At 31.6% G+C, this 12,672-nt stretch overlaps 1 long non-coding RNA gene across 4 annotated transcripts; it reads left to right on the top strand.

The window, feature by feature from the left end:
* The first annotated feature begins 4,733 nt into the window (after positions 1-4,733).
* LOC123504977 lies at positions 4,734-8,995 on the top strand. 4 transcript variants are annotated; one of them, XR_006675003.1, is made up of 4 exons: positions 5,790-5,804; positions 5,843-5,995; positions 8,052-8,238; positions 8,633-8,995. It is a non-coding gene; the product is annotated as an uncharacterized LOC123504977 (long non-coding RNA). The 4 variants fall into 4 exon arrangements; XR_006675005.1 differs by lacking the exons at positions 5,790-5,804; positions 5,843-5,995 and adding an exon at positions 4,734-4,752; XR_006675002.1 differs by lacking the exons at positions 5,790-5,804; positions 5,843-5,995 and adding an exon at positions 4,750-4,771.
* Positions 8,996-12,672: the final 3,677 nt, after the last annotated feature.

Below are 12,672 nucleotides of genomic sequence, written 5' to 3' on the forward strand. Positions count from 1 at the left end.
GTAAGATATTCTGTGGTGTGTTGAATGAAAGACTGAGTGAAGTGATAGAAAGAAATAGGGTAATGGGTGAGGAACAGAATGGGTTTAGGAAGGATAGAACAGGTGAGGATAACATGTATGTAGTAAATGAAGTGATAGGGAGAGCGAGAAAGGACGGTAGGAAGAAGTATTTAGCTTTTCTAGACATAGAGAAGGCCTATGATAGAGTAGATAGGAGAATGCTGTGCAAGGTATTAGAAAAGTTGGGGTGAGTGAGAAGATAGTGAGAATCATTAGGAGTATGTATGAGAATACAAGAGCGGTGTTTAGTATGGGGGATCTGGTGACTGGATGGGTGAGTAATGAGAGAGGAGTGAAACAAGGCTGTGTTCTTTCCCCTTTACTATTTGGCCTATATGTGGAGGAGATGGCAGCGAGAGTGAGGCGAACAGGATTAGGAGTGAAAGTGGGGAATGATGTGCTGAGCATTCTCCTGTATGCAGATGATGTGGTGGTCCTTAGTGAGCACCATGCAGAGCTGCAGGATATGCTGAATGCTGTGAGTGAGTATGGAAGGGATTTTGACGTTAGATTCAGCAGGGAGAAGAGTAAAGTATTAGTAGTAAATGGGGATGCGTTAGACAGGGACAGGACATGGATGGTGGGTGGGGAGGAAATAGGAAGAACAAAGCAGTACAAGTATCTGGGTATTTGGCTGGATGAAAGAGGGTGTGAAAGGACCAAGCAGGAAAGAATAGCACGGACTAACCAATGGGTGGGGAGGCTAGGTAGTGTAGCACGGTGCAGGGCAAATAAGTATGAGGTAGTTAGAGGACTATGGAAGGAAGTAGCTATCCCCAGCATCATGTATGGTTTAGAAACAACAGTGTGGACTAGGAAAGACCTGAATAGGCTAGAGGTGCTGCAGAACATGACAGGCAGGATAGCGTTAGGTGCCAACAGGTATGTGGCAGTGGAGGCGATCAGAGGAGATATGGGGTGGAGTACATTTAGGGAAAGGTTAGCTAAGGCAGTGTTGAGGTATAGGGTTAGAGCATGAAGAGCATTGGCAATAGTATTGAGGCGTCATGCCTGTGAGCCCACGTGCTTCATGATTAGTGCACCAAAATGTGAGACGTTGGTTTGGCTGCTTAAAGGATTATGTGTCTTCACACTTCACTAATGTGACATGTACACAATAATAAGAATAAGAATTATTATTATTATTATTATTATTATTATTATTATTATTATTATTATTATTATTATTATTATTATTATTATTATTATTATTATGATATCAATAATAGTAATGGTAATAATGTTAACAATGATAATGATAACGATAATAACTATGACAATATATATATATATATATATATATATATATATATATATATATATATATATATATATATATATATATATATATATATATATATATATATATATATATATATATATATATATATATATATATATATATATATATATATATATATATATATATATATATATATATATATATATATATATATATATATATATATATATATATATATATATATATATATATATATATATATATATATATATATATATATATATATATATATATATATATATATATATATATATATATATATATATATATATATATATATATATATATATATATATATATATATATATATATATATATATATATATATATATATATATATATATATATATATATATATATATATATATATATATATATATATATATATATATATATATATATATATATATATATATATATATATATATATATATATATATATATATATATATATATATATATATATATATATATATATATATATATATATATATATATATATATATATATATATATATATATATATATATATATATATATATATATATATATATATATATATATATATATATATATATATATATATATATATATATATATATATATATATATATATATATATATATATATATATATATATATATATATATATATATATATATATATATATATATATATATATATATATATATATATATATATATATATATATATATATATATATATATATATATATATATATATATATATATATATATATATATATATATATATATATATATATATATATATATATATATATATATATATATATATATATATATATATATATATATATATATATATATATATATATATATATATATATATATATATATATATATATATATATATATATATATATATATATATATATATATATATATATATATATATATATATATATATATATATATATATATATATATATATATATATATATATATATATATATATATATATATATATATATATATATATATATATATATATATATATATATATATATATATATATATATATATATATATATATATATATATATATATATATATATATATATATATATATATATATATATATATATATATATATATATATATATATATATATATATATATATATATATATATATATATATATATATATATATATATATATATATATATATATATATATATATATATATATATATATATATATATATATATATATATATATATATATATATATATATATATATATATATATATATATATATATATATATATATATATATATATATATATATATATATATATATATATATATATATATATATATATATATATATATATATATATATATATATATATATATATATATATATATATATATATATATATATATATATATATATATATATATATATATATATATATATATATATATATATATATATATATATATATATATATATATATATATATATATATATATATATATATATATATATATATATATATATATATATATATATATATATATATATATATATATATATATATATATATATATATATATATATATATATATATATATATATATATATATATATATATATATATATATATATATATATATATATATATATATATATATATATATATATATATATATATATATATATATATATATATATATATATATATATATATATATATATATATATATATATATATATATATATATATATATATATATATATATATATATATATATATATATATATATATATATATATATATATATATATATATATATATATATATATATATATATATATATATATATATATATATATATATATATATATATATATATATATATATATATATATATATATATATATATATATATATATATATATATATATATATATATATATATATATATATATATATATATATATATATATATATATATATATATATATATATATATATATATATATATATATATATATATATATATATATATATATATATATATATATATATATATATATATATATATATATATATATATATATATATATATATATATATATATATATATATATATATATATATATATATATATATATATATATATATATATATATATATATATATATATATATATATATATATATATATATATATATATATATATATATATATATATATATATATATATATATATATATATATATATATATATATATATATATATATATATATATATATATATATATATATATATATATATATATATATATATATATATATATATATATATATATATATATATATATATATATATATATATATATATATATATATATATATATATATATATATATATATATATATATATATATATATATATATATATATATATATATATATATATATATATATATATATATATATATATATATATATATATATATATATATATATATATATATATATATATATATATATATATATATATATATATATATATATATATATATATATATATATATATATATATATATATATATATATATATATATATATATATATATATATATATATATATATATATATATATATATATATATATATATATATATATATATATATATATATATATATATATATATATATATATATATATATATATATATATATATATATATATATATATATATATATATATATATATATATATATATATATATATATATATATATATATATATATATATATATATATATATATATATATATATATATATATATATATATATATATATATATATATATATATATATATATATATATATATATATATATATATATATATATATATATATATATATATATATATATATATATATATATATATATATATATATATATATATATATATATATATATATATATATATATATATATATATATATATATATATATATATATATATATATATATATATATATATATATATATATATATATATATATATATATATATATATATATATATATATATATATATATATATATATATATATATATATATATATATATATATATATATATATATATATATATATATATATATATATATATATATATATATATATATATATATATATGGGGTGCCACCGGTAACAATGGTTGTATTGAACGATGCTCACCGAGAGTGGTTAGTTAGTCATTAAGTGTGTGTACTGCAAACAAGTGAGGGAGGAGGAGGGGGGAGGGGGTAGTAGTAGGAGGAGGTGAAGCGGCAAATAGCGAGGCACACGCGAACGAGTTGTGGTGTGGGCGTTGTCCAGGTGAGACGTGTGTGCGGTGGTAAGTGTGTGTGGCTGGCTGGTGCACTGCCTCCTCACCAGTTTGACTAACTTGTAAGGTGTTTGTGTGGTGGCCTGGTGTCAGTCCTCTCGTGGCGTTGTGTGTCAGGAAGGCATGTTAGACCCTGTACAGCGGTGACTGTGTGTGTGTGTGTGTGTGTGTTTGGTGAAGGACCCTTGCTTAGCTGTTTCTCAGGGAGTGTTTTGAAATTCCGTGGTGTGTTTTGGAGGACAGGAAGTGTTGCCTGACATTTCGTGGAAGTCTTTGTTTGTAGTGTTTCTTAACATTAGTTTTCTATTTGATAAAAGTTAATCGGCGTTGTTAGTTGCCATTCCGTATTGAAACCATGGCACGCGTTAGTGTTCTATTAATAAAGCTCCTCGTGGCATGTTTGTTGAGGGCGCCACATGCTCACAACATCGTGGTGTAGGCGTGTCCACGACAGGGCTTAGGTGTGCATTGGTAGCAAGGCTGCAGGGTGTTTGTAGTGGCTTACGTCTCCCTCAGTGTGTCTCGGCCTCTCCTCACTGAGCGGTGGCGTAGATGAAGCGAACCTCGGTATTAAGAGCTGCGTGTGGGGTTGTTATGGTTGTGGGATGTTGCATTGTGTGAGGGAGTGGCTGGGTGGCGTGACGCTGCGTGTGGGGTTTTTAGGGTTGTGGGGTGTTGCATTGTGTGAGGGAGTGGCTGGGTGGCGTGACGCTGCGTGTGGGGTTGTTAGGGTTGTGGGGTGTTGCATTGTGTGAGGGAGTGGCTGGGTGGCGTGACGCTGCGTGTGGGGTTGTTAGGGTTGTGGGGTGTTGTGTGAGGGAGTGGCTGGGTGGCGTGACGCTGCGTGTGGGGTTGTTAGGGTTGTGGGGTGTTGTGTGAGGGAGTGGCTGGGTGGCGTGACGCTGCGTGTGGGGTTCTTATGGTTGTGGTGGTGTTGTGTGAGGGAGTGGCTGGGTGGCGTGACGCTGCGTGTGGGGTTGTTAGGGTTGTGGTGGTGGTGTGTGAGGGAGTGGCTGGGTGGCGTGACGCTGCGTGTTTGTTAGTGGCTGGGTGGCGTGACGCTGCGTGTGGGGTTGTTAGGGTTGTGGGGTGTTGTGTGAGGGAGTGGCTGGGTGGCGTGACGCTGCGTGTGGGGTTGTTAGGGTTGTGGGGTGTTGTGTGAGGGAGTGGCTGGGTGGCGTGCTGTGAACCAGTGTACCATCAAATGTGCTGTGAAGCAGTGTACCATACAAGGTAAAGCGTCAAACAAGGGTTTTAGTGGTGAAACGTCACGGCACGCTTGGGGATAGAGCCATCACAGTCGTTCTGAAGTGGTAGTTATGTGAATGGAGGACTCGTTGTTGTATCATTGTTGTATATGAACTAGACGATAGGAAAGCTAGTGGTCCTGATGAGCTACATGCCAGAGTACTTAGGGAGGGTGTAGTCTTACAAATTTGCTCGATATCTTAGAATATATTACCAAGGAGTTAGATGATGGAAATAGCATAGATGTTATATATCTAGATTTTAGCAAGGCGTTTGATAAGGTACCGCATAGGAGGCTAGTGTACAAATTGAGACTACATGGGATAGGGGGTAGGTTAGTTGATTGGATTAGTGAATGGCTTTCTGATAGGAAACAGAGTAGTATTAAATGGGGCAATGTCTGAGTGGAAGGAAGTGGTTAGTGGGGTACCCAAGGATCAGTGCTAGGACCTCTTCTTTTCTTGGTGTACATTAACGATTTAGATATAGGAATTAGTAGCAAAGTATCAAAGTTTGCAGATGATACTAAGATAGCATGTGCAGTACAGGGTGAAAAGGACAATTACAGAATACAACGAGACCTGGACAGGCTGATAGCATGGGCAGACAGGTGGCAGATGGAGTTTAATTCTAAAAAGTGTCAAGTTATGCATTTAGGTAAAGACAACACAAACTTTAACTATGAGATGGAGGGATGTTGGCTAGAGGCAGTAGAGGAAGGAAAGGATTTAGGAGTAGTGATAGACAGGACTATGAAATTTTCAAAGCAATGTTTAGAAGCAAGAAATAGGGCAAATAGGATCCTGGGTTTTATAAATAGAAATGTTAGTTATAAAAGTAAGGAAGTGGTGCGTAGCTTATATAATTCCTATGTTAGGCCCCATTTAGAGTATTGCATACAGGCCTGGTCACCCCACTATAGGCAGGATATCAACATGTTAGAAGCAGTTCAGAGAAGAGCAACTAGGATGATACCAGCTTTGAAGCGCCTGGAGTATAGAGATAGATTAAAGGCATTAAACATGTTTTCATTTGAGAGGAGATGTATAAGAGGGGATATGATAGTTATTTAAAATGTTCTCAGATACAAACTACATAGATGTGAGATCTTTCTTTACCTTAGAGGAGGGAAGTAGAACTAGAAATCATGGCAGGAAGATTAGAAAGCAAGGCTGCAGGTTAGATAGAAGAAAATATTTCTTTAGTCATAGGGTGGTAGACTTCTGGAATGCATTGCCAGAGACGGTTGTAAATAGCACTAGTTTGACAATGTTTAAAAACAGATTAGATAAGCACTTAAATTTATTAGATTTATAATTATGTATAGCGCTGCATGATAGTTTTTATAAGAAATTTACTATAGTTAAACAAGACATGATCCCCATGTATGGGGATCACAGATTGTAGAGGAATTCGCTGCAGGACTTAGCCCTGTTAATGGGCCAAATATTTAGAATTAGTATATAATGTATTGTGTACTTGTAAGTGTATCTTTTTAAGTACTGATGACGAGGTCGCTGTGCGACTGATACAGGATAACCTAGATGGGCCCTGGTGGCCCTTTGTTATCCTATTATTTATGTTATGTTATGTTATAGGTATTACAGACGCTGCCCTGTTCATGACAACGACTGCGAGTATGTTGTGATAGTGGAGTGGAAAGGACGGGAATGGTGGATATGTGGAATAAGTGGAGTATAAATGGACTAAGAGGTTGACGTGGGGGAGTGGTGTACAAGTTGTGTGGGGATGACTAAAGGGAGCGTGAATGGATCGTGGCTCCAGGAGGCAGGCTGGGAACTGAATCAATGTGATAAAATGGAGGAGAGACTTGAGAGGGTGTGGTGCGAGTGTTTGTGACGGTTAGGACAGCATGGATAAGAGTGGAGAAGACGTGTAAGGAGTGGTGGTGGTGGTGGAACTGTGTGGAGACGAGTGAAAGGCTGTGGGCAGTGGAGGAGTTTTAAGACAATGTGACGTGTTAGACGAAATAATTAGTGAACAAGATAATGCTGTTTTGTTCCATATTTGTCCATTACAGGCGTTGACGATCCAAAGGCCTGACTCCACAGCGGTAATGCGTCCCCTCTACTATCAAGGAGAGACTCTACCTTGCACTACACCTTCACTGACAACGCCCACGATCAACACCTCTGCCTCACCACTACCGCAACATCAGAGGACTGTCTTGCATCGCGCCCAGACACTACGTAGATTTCACTAACCAGGTGGATGATTGTGTGGCAAGATTGGTTGTGTGGATCGGGTGTGTGGAAGGATCGTGTGGGGGTGTGAGAATGAAGGGATGCGAGTGTTTGTGTGGATGTGGGAGGATCGGGGTGGGGGAAGTTTTGAGGGTGTAACGTGGTGTGGCTTACCTAGACTGGCGTGGGAGGTGTGAGAATGAAGGGATGCGAGTGTTATGACATTAATGGGCCGGGATGCTAGATGTACGTAGACACTGGAGACGCAGGGAGAAGGGTGTAAGCGAGTGTAAGTGTTAACGAGAGAGGGGGGCGAGTGAGAGGCTGATTGAGGCAGTGAAGTGTGTATTGTAGGACAGTGTGGCGTGGTACATGTGCAGATAATCTATTCATTTGTTAATTTGTTTGTCCATTACAGGAATTGGCGATCCAAGGCCTGAGTGTAGCGATCAAGGGACTCCACCACCACTGCCGCCGTCCAGCGAGATTCGGCTCCACATCTCACACCTTCCGCCGCCGTCCCCACCACCACCACCACCATCAAGGATTATGCACGGCACCTTGACCCTGCGCGGCCATCACCTACTGTGGGTGTCGGTGGCCAGGGTGGGGGAGGAGTTGCGGGCAGCGTGACAGTCAGTCTTCCCTCATTCACTGTGGTACTGTGGGTGGTGTGGTGTGGTGCCATTACTCCATTGTAATAAACTGTCTTCACTGCCTCATTGTGGTGTTCTCACTGTACTAAGAGCTGTTGTCAATAAATAATAAATTGTGTAGAAATCTTTTTGTTTTGGTAAATTTGCTTTCCTGGGAATATTTGTGCATGGGTGGTTTGTGAGTCGCCTCAAGCTGGCTGAGGTCACTGTCTCACCAATATTGCCGCCATTAACCTCCCACTCTTAACAATACATGGCAGAAATAAAAACACACTAATTAATTTAAAGCTTTTTATTTATTATCATGAGCAATACAAAAACAATTGGAGAAAGGATGAACTAATATGAACAAAATGACTCCTTATCATGAGGGATAAAATTGAATAGCAACGTAAATTAAGAAAAAAAACTGGAAAATCCTCAGAGATAAAAAAAAATGGTCCAAAATACTGCACTACTGACCAAAAATTAGGAAAAATTAGTAAAAACTGGCCAAAAACAAATGCCCCTAAAACAGGAAAAAGTTAAAAAAGTGGCCAAAAACCAAAATGGCCAAAAAAAAATGACCCTAAAACTGGCCAAAAACCCAAAATGACCCCTAAAACTGTACTAAGTCGAAAATACTGAGAGTGTCTCCGGAGACAAGGCAGATGCATACTGGAGCTAAAATTAAATGCAAGTGTCTTCCTACACTTTTTTATTCAACAATTCTTGACATTATAGTGTAAGTACATTGCCTGCAAAACTCTACAAATATTTTCAACAATGCAAAACAATCTAAAAAAATGAATAAACATGAATACAGTAAAATATGAAAGATTACAGAAAAAACTCTACACAAATTTCAACTTAATAATAAAGTAAAAAATTAATAAACAATGAATAAACAGTAAAAATATGAAAAATTACAGCAAAAACTCTACACAAATTTTCAAACATTAAAAAAAGTCAACAATTATCAACTTAATACAAAATAGACATTTACAACATTTACAACAATTTACAAGAGAGAGAGAGAAAAACAATGAAATAATAATAATTTACATGAAAACAATACATTTTAAAAACACACACACACACACGCCCGGTAGCTTAGTGGTCACAAGCCAGAGGACCGGGGTTCGATTCCCTGGCCGGTGGAGACATTTGGTGTGTCTCCTTTCACGTAGCCCCTGTTCACCTAGCATTGAGTAGGTACGGGATGTAAATCACAATTTTCACCCCAACATGACTTTGTGAAGCTGTACAAAATCACCAAATAGTCACCACAAGGAATAGGAAATGTGTCATAGTACTGAAGGGTTAAGACACCATTCATTACCATTCATTGAAGCAATCTACATAGTAAGATACACTCTTGATACACCCCTGACACACTGACACACTCTCACCTCAATCACAAACTCCTAAAAACTCTACATTACCTTTAATAAATAAGAAAAAAGTGATTATCTCGCTCTCTCACACACACACACACACACACACACACACACACACACACACACACACACACACACACAGCTTTCATGACAAAAATATGCTATTTCTGCAAAGCTTCCTTACAACACCATTAACCCCTTCAGTAGGGTGACACATTGCCATATATCCCTTGTGGTGACTATTTGGTGATTTTTACTGCTTCACAAACTCATGTGGGGGATTAAAAGAGTGAAGACTGTGGCCATTAATCTTGTGACCTCCATACACCCTTCCTAATGTCAATATAATGGTCTTATTGTAGCAAAACTGTCTTAAAATACCCTGAAAACACACCAAACTGTCTTAAAATGGTATCAAAACACACCAAACTATCTTAAACTGCCTTAAAAACATGCCAAACTGTCTTAAAACGGTCTCAAAGCACACAAAACTGCCTCAAACTGCCCTCAAAACATGCCAAACTGTCTTAAACTGCCCTCAAAACATGCCAAACTGCCTTATAATGCCCTCAAAACATATCAAACTGTCTTAAACTGCCCTCAAAACATGCCAAACTGTCTTATAATGCCCTCAAAACATATCAAATCGTCTTAAAAATTCCCTAAAAACCATGTCTCCATATTCCGTTTGGTTACTATTTGGTGATTTTCTAAAACTTCACAAACTCATGTGGGGGATTGAAATATTGAACACTGTGGCCATTATTCTTGTGACCTCCATAGACCCTTGTTAATGTCATTGAAATGGTCTAATGGTACACAAATCTCAGGTAAAAATGTCTCCCAGTACTAAAGGGGTTAATATAGTGAAGACTGTGGCCATTAATCTTCTGACCTCCATAGACCCTTGCTGATGTCAATAAAATGGTTTAATGGTACACAAATCTCAAGGTAAAAATGTGTCCCAGTACTGAAGGGTTAAGGACCATTGATAGAAGCAATCTACATAGTAAGATACACTCTTCATACACCCCTGACCTTCATTACTGGGACACAGTTTTACCTTGAGATTTTGTACCATTAGACCATTTTATTGACATTACCAAGGGTCTATGGAGGTGACAAGATTAATGGCCACAATCTTCACTATTTTAACCCCTTCAGTACTGGGACACATTTTTAGCTTGAGATTTGTGTACCATTAGACTATTTTATGGACACTTGAAATTGTCTATAAAAGGCAGAAGATTAATGGCCACAATCTTCACTATTTTAACTCCATCAGTACTGGGACACATTTTCACCTCGAGATTTGTGTACCATTAGACCATTAGGAAAGGTCTATGGAAGTCACAAGATTAATAGCCACAGTCTTCACCATTTTAACCCCTTCAGTACTGGGACACATTTTCACCTTGAGATTTATGTACCATTAGACCATTTTATTAACATTAGCAAGGGTCTATAGAGGTGACAGGATTAATGGCCACAGTCTTCACTATTTTAACCCCTTCAGTACTAAGACACATTTTTACCTTGAGTTTTGTGTATCATTAGACAATTTTATTGACATTAGCAAGGGTCCATGGAGGTCACAAGATTAATGGCCATAGTGGCATAGTCTTCACCATTTTAACCCCTTCAGTACTGGGACACATTTCTACCTAGAGATTTGTGTACCATTTGACCATTTTATTGACATTAGGAAGGATGTATAGATGTCAGAAGAATAATGGCCATAGTCTTCACTGTTTTAATCCCCACACAAGTTTGTGGAGGTGTATAAAATCACTAAACAGTCACCACAAGGAATATGGAAATGCATCAAGGCACTCAAGGGCTTAAGTGTGTTTCTTATGGTTCTAGAGGCAGAATGACAAGACTTCTACAATACTAACTGGAGAAACACTCTTGAAACACCACCAGTCATCTCTGCGGCCTTGGAAAACTGTCATGGTGGAGAATAAAGCATTTTTAAGTGTGTTTTTATGGTTCTAGAGGCAGTGGCAACATTTCTATATTATAACTGGAGAAACATTCTTGAAAACCCTGCTAGTAACCTGTGGCCTTGGAAATTAGTCATGGTGGAGAATAAAGCTTCCCTCTGAGCTCAGTAAGTGAATGAGTGAGTGAGTGCTGAGTGAATCTCTTAACAAGCACACTGCATCTTTGCCCAGAGAATCCAACACTTGCTTCACAAACTCATGTGGGGGATTAAAATAGTGAAGACTGTGCCCATTAATCTTGTCACCTCCATACACCCTTTCTAATGTCAATAAAATGGTATTATCACAGCCAAACTTTCTTCAAATGCCATCAAAAACATGCCAAATAGTCTAAAAATATCATAAAAACATACCAAATTGTCTTAAAATGCCCTGAAAAACATGCCAAACTCTTAAAATACCATAAAAACATGCCAA

The sequence above is a fragment of the Portunus trituberculatus genome, chromosome 17 (genome assembly GCF_017591435.1).
Source record: "Portunus trituberculatus isolate SZX2019 chromosome 17, ASM1759143v1, whole genome shotgun sequence".
NCBI lineage: Eukaryota > Metazoa > Arthropoda > Malacostraca > Decapoda > Portunidae > Portunus > Portunus trituberculatus.